We start from the raw sequence: 9049 nt of genomic DNA, 5'->3' as shown, positions 1-9049 counted from the left end.
TTGCGCCGCGTGCGAATCAGCGTCTACTCAGCGGCACGCAGGATAGAGCGCCCATGCCAGCACGGCATACTTGAAACTGTGCAGCCCCTGTTCCTGCCACCCGTGCAAAATATTATGCTAGACGTTCTTCACTGGCAAATAATGTGTTACTTATTTTACTTCTTCAGCTCATAGCCCTTGCGAAAGGAATAGTTTTCGAGTTTATTGAGGTGCTAAATTGGTGTCGCGTGGATAGTGCATTAGCAGTCAACGAACTACACAGGCCATGATATGCTCGGGTACAATACACAGTAGAGGGGAAAGAATAAACCGAAACTATAGACTCAGTCGGCAGGCGTTTTATTCTTCAGTCGGGTTGAAATGCACCGGCGACTGATCTACGACGCAGAAGGCACGGCCATAACCCTGCCCAACGGCTTAGGTCGTTGAAACTATTTGAACTTTCACGGTAAAGTTCTGACACATGGACTTCGAAACATCACCGCTCGTTCTCGCTTAGGGCAAGCCAATGGCCTTTCAATAAACTACTGTAGGTTAGGCAGGCAGGTGGCTTAGTTACAGACTGTGAGAACGTGAGAACAACGTGCAAAATGGCCTGCTAGCTCATCTGGGCTGTCACTGCGCAAAATGCGACTGCACTTTATTCTACAGAGCTCAAAACTAAGGCATGACGTGCGTCTGACCCGGGAATTGGTTGAAGCAAGGAAACTTGCTACCCTGGAGCATATATTCGTTAGAGCCCAGTCATATATTACTGTGACTGTCACGCGGAAAGTCAATGAACGGTAAGGGCAGGCCTTATGCGAGAGCCCTCTTATGCTATTTGTCGTATCAAGAATGCCAGAATCGAAGCCCTTGTTCAGCTATTCAGCAAAAAGAGGTTAGAAAGGGTTGCAGGTAAAAGCGCGATGAAAAGAAATTCGAAAAATGGAGCACGTGGGCGCCGGGTTTTTCGCATTTCTTTCAATGGCGATATTACGTGATATGTCTGCTTTTCTTTCGAGCTGTTTTGTTGCAGATGGAAGAGGTGCGCAGAATTCTTGGAAATAAATGTTAGCCGCTGACTTGCCTCTAATTTGAGACGCATATAGTGCAGAAGTCGTATTGCACGGCAAGGACGCGATATAAAAGCGAAATTTACTTGTCGCCTGTGGTACGCCCCTCTCCACTGCGTGAAAGCGTGTTCGACCGTTTGGAGTGGTCATAAAAATTTGCCGTTCTTTCAAATAATGCCCAATTCATTTGTATAGCTTTCCTCCAAGGCCAAGACTGGCAAAGGCTGCGAGAACTGCATGGTGAAAGACAGAGTCAAAGGCGGCCTTCATATCTAGGAAAACGGCTGTGGGAATGTACCCAGCATGAAGGTACTCCTCAATTGATGAGACGAGGGCGATGATATTGTCAGTCCCAGACCTGTTACATGGGAGATACATTCGAACTTTTTTCACGAAATCTGATGCGTCCCAAATGGCTAAAAGATTGGCTTCCGAAGAAACGTATCGGCTTTGGAGTTTGCCGACACATCAGTACCAATTTCTTCACTCAATCGACCCACATCTTAGATCAAGATTCTCACCCAGAATTCCTCGACATCTGGGAACACTTTATCATCGACTTCGTCTGAATGCTGCATATACAAACGGCTTACGATACCGTTTTAGACAAATGAACAGTCCGCACTGTGACAACGGTACCTCGATAGAAACTGTGGAACATATCTTGCTTGAGTGCCCTGCGTATGCTAACGAGCGTGCGTACTATGAACATTGCATGCAGAAGCTCTGCCCAGTGCCCCTAACAATGGACAAAGTTTTAGGTCCCTTAGCCTGCTTCAGGCAACAGAGACTTGCAATGAACTTTCTTTTTACATATTTAAAAGACATTGGACATCTCGATAAGCTCTAAATTCACTTGCACGTTACCTTCATGCATTCTTCATGCAGTGAACTTCGTCAGCCCATTTGTCGGACTATGCACTCCATCATTCCACAGGTTACATGAATACTCGCCATTGCATCCTTAGTACCCATTTCATGGCCACATTTTATCTTCTTTTTTTTTACCTCTTCCACACTGCTCTCCTTCTGTTTTTATCTCCCAAATTCCCCTCCCTGGGCAGAGTAGCATGCCAGCGATTTTTAAATGCCCGATAAATTCTCTGCTCTTCATTAAAGAGTCTCTCTCTCTCTCTCTCTCTCTTTACTTGTCGCTCTCAGCGGCAGCTCATTGTGAAAGATTTCGCCTTCTTAAGCAGTATGATGACGCATGGCATTAACGTGCTGATGTTGGTGCTGAACTTTATGAAAGTGCCCGAGATAAACATAATATTTAGAAATTAGGCCTCGGTTAATAAATGCCGAAAATCGGTTAAGGTGGGATAAAATGTTGGGATAGAAGAACATGGCGGTATTCCAGTTAATGTTTCCGGACTGTGAGATGCTTATTTGACAGTTAAAGTTGTAGCTGTGTTGTTCAAAAAAAAGTATCCCGCCATATTGAAAAGGTCAATTCTCGTACGGGGATCGCAATGCTAAGCAGAAATCAATGTTGCAGTTTATATTGTCGGGAACAAGATAATAAAATGCATTGGAATTAAAGTTAGGTCTTAAATATCACTAAGACATTAAGAACAGAGTGTCAGGATGTATAGCGACAATATCATAGCTCATAATCCCGCATGTGTGTAGAATACACTCAACTTTTGTCGCAATTCTCCTATATTAAGTGTGTTTGTCAATGCCAGATAGCTTAAAATTTCGAAAAAACATTCACGTCAAAAGTAATTTCGCTAATAGCTGCTGACTGCTGAGCTGTGAACCCGTCGTTTTTCGTCTGGTCCACATCGGCTGGCGCTTCAAGCGAACGAACATGAAAGAGATGAAGCTGAAATGACTCGGAAAAAATGAGGTGGTATTCACTGCTTGGAAAGCATCGGAATAAATATTTCTGAGAAACATTTCAGAGCAAGAACAAAAATGAGTGTATGGATGTGCATAAAATAAAGAAACCGACTGTGCACATTTAAAGGTTGTGAAAAAATGCTTTCAAACATTTGGAAATGTCGAGAGAACTTTGAAATGTCAGCAACGCAAAAAACGCTCATGTACGCCTCTACTATTAAAAAAAAACCACGTCAATGCCGACATTTCCAAGATATTTGCGTGTCCTAAGCCAAGCATACACTGTCGGACTTCAGCTTGAGCCGAAGAATATTATGTTATAAAATGTGCTAAGGGTTGAGCTTGCAGAAGAAGTTTACAGTAAATTGTGCTTCGGTGGAGAACTGCAGTGTACAGACATCCATTTTCAGTTAAAGCTAAGAATTACTGCCCCCCTTGAATTCCGGCGCGCGCTGACGATTTCCGCGGCCGGCTGTCTGACATGACCTATTCCCTTTCCCGCCGGCTGTGATATGCAGTTCGGTTAAAAGTTCCGAGTAAATTTTGGACAGTCAGTATTGCGTGTCCGAAGAAAAGAGAATTGCATTTGCTAAATAATTTGTAACCAGAAAACAAGTCAGAACGCACGCTGTGAAAAGCTTCTTTCTTGAGCCATCTGCAAGAAAATACAGGAATTTGTGGACTTTTTACGTGGGACAGGTCACCCTAAACAATTATCTCACTAAACATTTCCGGTAGGCATCTAACACTTGAACTAGCACACGCACAAATAATGAGCTCATTTTATTAAAGTGGAAGCTTCGGCATGTAGGCCGTCACCTTTTCGATTTAGGAAAGGTAAAAGGTCAGCATGGGTAAAAGGTCAGCACACTCTCCTCACAATACCTCATTTAGACTTAAGGAAATTTAGCACTCTCGGCTGGTAAGCAAAACAGAGTGTTTCGGGTTAAAACTGGTTATCTATTGCTTGCCTTTCCGTGGCGCGATATTTAAAGCAAAAAGCAGATCTAGTTGGTTTTTTAAAGCGGGACATACTAGCGTGCAGCAGCAACGACATAGAACGAGAAACTGTTTGGGGTGCCTGTTTCTTATGTTATGTGGTTATTTTTACTCATTAATTATCCCGCTCTATTCTACTCAGTAAGTTTCACTGTATATTTCAAGTTATAGGAAATTTACAAGGCGGCATACGCAGAGACGAAAGCCGCATTATTGTGCTATTCCTGAAACGTAAGAAATACCGAGCTCACTGGACAGGTGCTTACCGTGACGACATTCTTAGCAAGCCCTTGGAAGGCTAGGGGAATTCCAGGCTGACATTTGTACTTGAGACAGACAACGCCATAGATGCAGATAAATGCAGATTTCCATAAGGTAGGTTGCTTGAGAACCACCTTCTTCTCCGCCTCGTCTGCAGTAGGATAAGTATTGTCGCGCAGGGAACACTACACAGCAAACCTCTCTGACTTGGAATAGGCCTCCAATATTGCATGAAGGTCTTGTACTGTAAGAAACCACCACTAGTTACGTATTCTCAGCTGATTGCTGAACTGGCGCCTTTAGTAAGACCTGGCAGTATGGTTTGACAGTATGAAGGTTTTTATTTGGCGAGAAGAGGGTTTCTCAAAAAGGTAAAGGAAAAAGAAGTATATTCTTACGGTACACAGCAGCGAGGCGAAGAGGCCGTTGTTCTGCGGCTGTGCAGCTGGCGACGACGAGGACGCTGCAGATAGTGCTTGGGTGACTGTTTTTGTGTGCCTCTTTTCAGCACTTCACTGCCTGTGTCTTGGCCACTCCCGTAGTGGGTATGTGCCATTTTACTATTTGAGGCCAAGCAACCAACCTTCTGACAGTGGCCTGCCGAGCCTGCTGCTGCGCTAACCACCGTAATCATATTTAGCTAAGGCCTCAGCTTATTTGCTTAACGGCCTCGTCAGCCGAGCGAGAAGTGCGCAAAAAAAAAGAAACTTCTCCGAAAAAAACTCCTTCAAACCTAATTGTATCTACAGTGCACCCCGACGATGTTTGCTCAGTACGTCATTCTTTGTAGCTACAGTGAGCCCAAATCAATTAAAAGCTCTTGCTGTGGCGAGAAAACTCCTGGACATCTAATTTTCGTATGTGTTGCAGTATGATAGCATTCAAAGCTGCTATTCGAAGCTTTTGCTGGAATTGATAGCGGGGGCTTGTCAGGCATAGGTTGCTCTTGCCGAGGAATACTCTTCCCGAGCTGTACCAGTACCGCAGCTGCAATATCCCACGGTTGGTAGGTGGAAGCCCCGAACAGACGGACATGGACTGGTGACGTCATTGCCGGTGTGGTAACCCCGCGTTCATCAAGCCAACGGAATTTCCAAGCTCTGCTGACATCACTCACAGCGTCACTGCATTCCAGCCAGTCAGTATTCTTCTGGTTGACACCGGGTGGCACCGCATTTTGGCTGCTCTAAGGGTTCTGCGCCATCGCATAAAACCGAAGGACCTGGACGTTGGCGTTGTGCATTGAAAAGTTATGCATAGAAGTAAACATATTTCTCAAAATAAATTTGGCGTGGCAGATAGCGTGGATATACTTACGAAAAAATTTCTGGCAGTAAGTTATCTATCGCAATTTTTCTTGAAGAAACGAGTTCAAAATTATTTTTCTCCTAAAACTAAGCTAAAAAAATTAGCTGAGGTTCAGCTTTGGTTAAACCCGGTAGGTTGTTGCGCAGGCGCAGCGCATAGCGCGCCCGTCTAGCAGCATCCTGAGCTCGCCGTTTAGCACGCCGCTGTTCACGCTCTTCATCGGTCCCTTGGGCCCGCTGTGTCTTCCTGGCTGCTGCAAGTCGGCGTAGCTTCTCTTTCTGTTTATCGGGTAGCATGTCCAATTAATCCAGAAAGCAAGCGAACGCGCTTTATACACATTATTTCGGCTCTCCCTCACGACGAGGGAGCAGCGCAACAGCGCCTCCAACAGCGCCGCAACAGCGCCTCCAAGTGGGGGGCCCATCTGCGGTCGCTCTAAAGGTCAAACGTGCCTACCGCCGTGGCCACGCGAAGGGGCTGAGACCTGGCCTAATATTGCTTACGCAATAAAATTACGTCAATTTAAATAGGTTGCGCAGCAATTTAAATAGGTTGTCAAAAACGACACTTTACGTCAGAAGTGCACAAAAAATTGGCTGGCGGTTTAGCATTGCTGAGCACAAAGTATTGTGAGAAAGAAGTTTGTTGCAGGTGAACTCAACCGCCACGCACCTGAAAGCGCAACGGAGGTGTCCACTCACCCAGGGATCCAGTTATGCGCGTCTTCAACGTTTTCATCCTTAATGGAAATGTTCGCCGGCTGCCTATGCTATAGAGACACGTTATCCGCAGCAATGCTGTCAACTGCTACGCGTATTGCTCTAGTGCCACATTTCTGCCACAACATTCCCCCCCCCCCCCCCCAATACATGCAGTGCACATCCCTGCCACTAGCGCCCTGCAATAAATCAAACCAGGAATGTTTCTTTGATAGTGCTACTGCGGACGAAGAAAACGACATACAGTGCAGAGCGCGAGAGTGTGTTGCAGTTTAAGACGATGCTGATTGGCTGCGGCGATAGCTTAGTGCCTCCGTGCAAGCGGCCAACGAAGCATATCTGTTCGCGCCTCCACGGATTTAAACAGCAGTCGCGGAAATATTTAATTGACTAAATTTTACTTATTTATCGCTTGCCCAAAATCATCCTGAGTGCATGCATCACACAAACCGGTAATCGGTTTTGAGCTCGTGCAGTAGATAGTGCTTTCGCACTAAAACACTTGGAAGGCTCTTGTCCTGTTGCTTCACGTTCCTTTTTTACCCTCATCCCATTTGCGCTTTTCTGTTTCAAACACGGCTACGAACCAACTAGCCCAAACCAAAGTACTTCTAGACAATAAATATCGCCATTGCACAAAGTATATTCCGTTGCATGAGTTAGCGCCAAAGACCGCTTGCTGCAAAAAAAGCGGTTCGAATGCTGTGAAGTACAGTCTTTGCCAAAAGTAAATTGCCAAAGTGGTCTGCTTCTGGGCCCTGCAGAGCGGCTCCTATTGCATATACTCAGGAATCCTACTCTCACGAACTCGAGAGGAACTTAAGTCTTGCAAGCTTAGGACTGTCAAATGTGCTAAAGAGCCCCGTTACGCAGCCTAGAAGCAAACCCCTTGGGCTGTATATTTTTGACAAAGACTGTACGTTATTGGGTGGCAGCTAAGACACTACTCTCACTGCGCATTGGCGCTATTGCTGTCACGTGTAGACATCTAAATGCAACCCACACTTAGAAGCAATAGCTAGGGCTCGGTCGCACGAAGTAACACCGTCTGCGGCAACTGAAGTGTAAGAAGCCTTTTTTTTAAATGAAAGAACTATAATCACGCGATTCAGGAAGTTTTAGTCTCAGGAACTCTGAACGTATGAGCAAGAAATGTTACCGCATATTCTAGCCTTATCATTGAACTTGCTTATGCTAAGAGAAAGATTAGGCTCGGGGGGCTTGCATCATCGATTAGCCATTAGGTACGGAGATGGGCAGGTTGCTGAAGTGTGCATTTTAATACAAATTATGGAAATGAAAATAACCTCCATCAGCTCAACTTTCCTGACCAAATGGCAAAACCATTGCAGTTTACAGCAGAATTTGACGTAACTGTAACATATAAGCTCAAAATATTTAAAAAAAATCGTTGTAGAACAAACCTTACCTACAAACCCTAACAAAATTTACCTTGTAGAGCACTTCAAACGTCCTTATTTGGTTAACCTGAAATAGAATTTTACCCAGAACCATTCTGTTTGACTGATTAAGATTCAAGTCACGTACGCAGTCCGCCACAAGCCACAACGGGCAGTGGGAAGCAATACAGCAGGAAATAGAACTTTGAACAAATAAGTCGTTCCTTCCCTAAAAAAAAATTAAATGCTGAGATGCCGGGTTGCTCTTGTGAAGCGTTTAGGAGCAACGCGAATATTAGTATACTTCACCATCCGTAGTGATTTGCCCTCTGAAACGAGGTTTCCCTGCTCCTCAGTGGATCAGGTGGATTGTTACATGCGACAGCAGTACACTCTATACGTTGCTCCAACTCGGGAATTTACGCACTTGATCTGGCTGTGGAATATTAAGGAAGGAGTTCAGTTATGGCAATATGTCACTTTGTACTAGAGGATATCCCATTGGCACGGGCAACTGTCTTTGTAGAGGCGGATTACTAGAAATAGTCGACCCCATGCATTATATTGACGATAAGTTAACTTCCAAACGGAAAACAACCAACGCCTTAACTCTGCCCTGGAACCACGTTTTCAGCCATCACCCTGAGCCACTATAAATAAGTTTGCAATAAAAACAGGACCATTCCTCAGGCAAGCTTCGCTAGATGTCATGATATCAAACCTTTCTTAAAGAAACGGAAGGACCTAGAATCTCTGTTCCGCGAAAAGGTGATCCCAAAGTCCTCCAAATTCTCAGGAAGAAAAACCGCCTGCGAAATTTACTGTTACACAGATTGAAAAAAGCTCTAGTCTAGACGCTCAAAAACATCACACTGGAAGTGACACTCTACATTAATTACCCTCTATGAGCACTAGCAACCTTCTCTACAAAGGCAAAAGGAGGTCGGCTGTTTATATGAGCAAAAACAAAAGATTGGCTTATGGTTCACGGGGGTTAAACGTCCGAAATTCAGGCTATGAGGGACGTCGTAGTGAACGGCTCCGGATATTTAGATCCCCTGGGGTACTTTAACGTGTACGATGATGACGTCTAGAAGTTTTTAGCCTCAATTGAAACAAAACGTTGTAAATTTAAGTGATAACTTCCTTATTATATTAAACTGAGGCGGAATTTGTTCCCAAAATAGGCTTCAAGACCACGAAGTGACACCACTGACTCGCCACGAAAGATAATAAATAACTTTCATAGTAAACTGAGCCCGGCTAGTGGTCCAATAGACATCAGAGGAAGCGATTACGGGGATTGAAGCGTTACGGGGATTGAAATAAAGAAAAGTTGGGCTATGGCGCCCCGTGACGGTGCGTATACGAACCCGTCACGACACGTTATGTCAAAGCAAAAGACCTCATTACAAGCACACAAGGAAGGTTAAAAACGCACACGTGTTCGATGATCGCAGCA

Source organism: Amblyomma mixtum, chromosome 2, assembly GCF_055824585.1.
Source record: "Amblyomma mixtum isolate Tamu chromosome 2, ASM5582458v1, whole genome shotgun sequence".
In the NCBI taxonomy this organism is placed as follows: domain Eukaryota; kingdom Metazoa; phylum Arthropoda; class Arachnida; order Ixodida; family Ixodidae; genus Amblyomma; species Amblyomma mixtum.
This window is presented reverse-complemented; position numbering follows the sequence as displayed.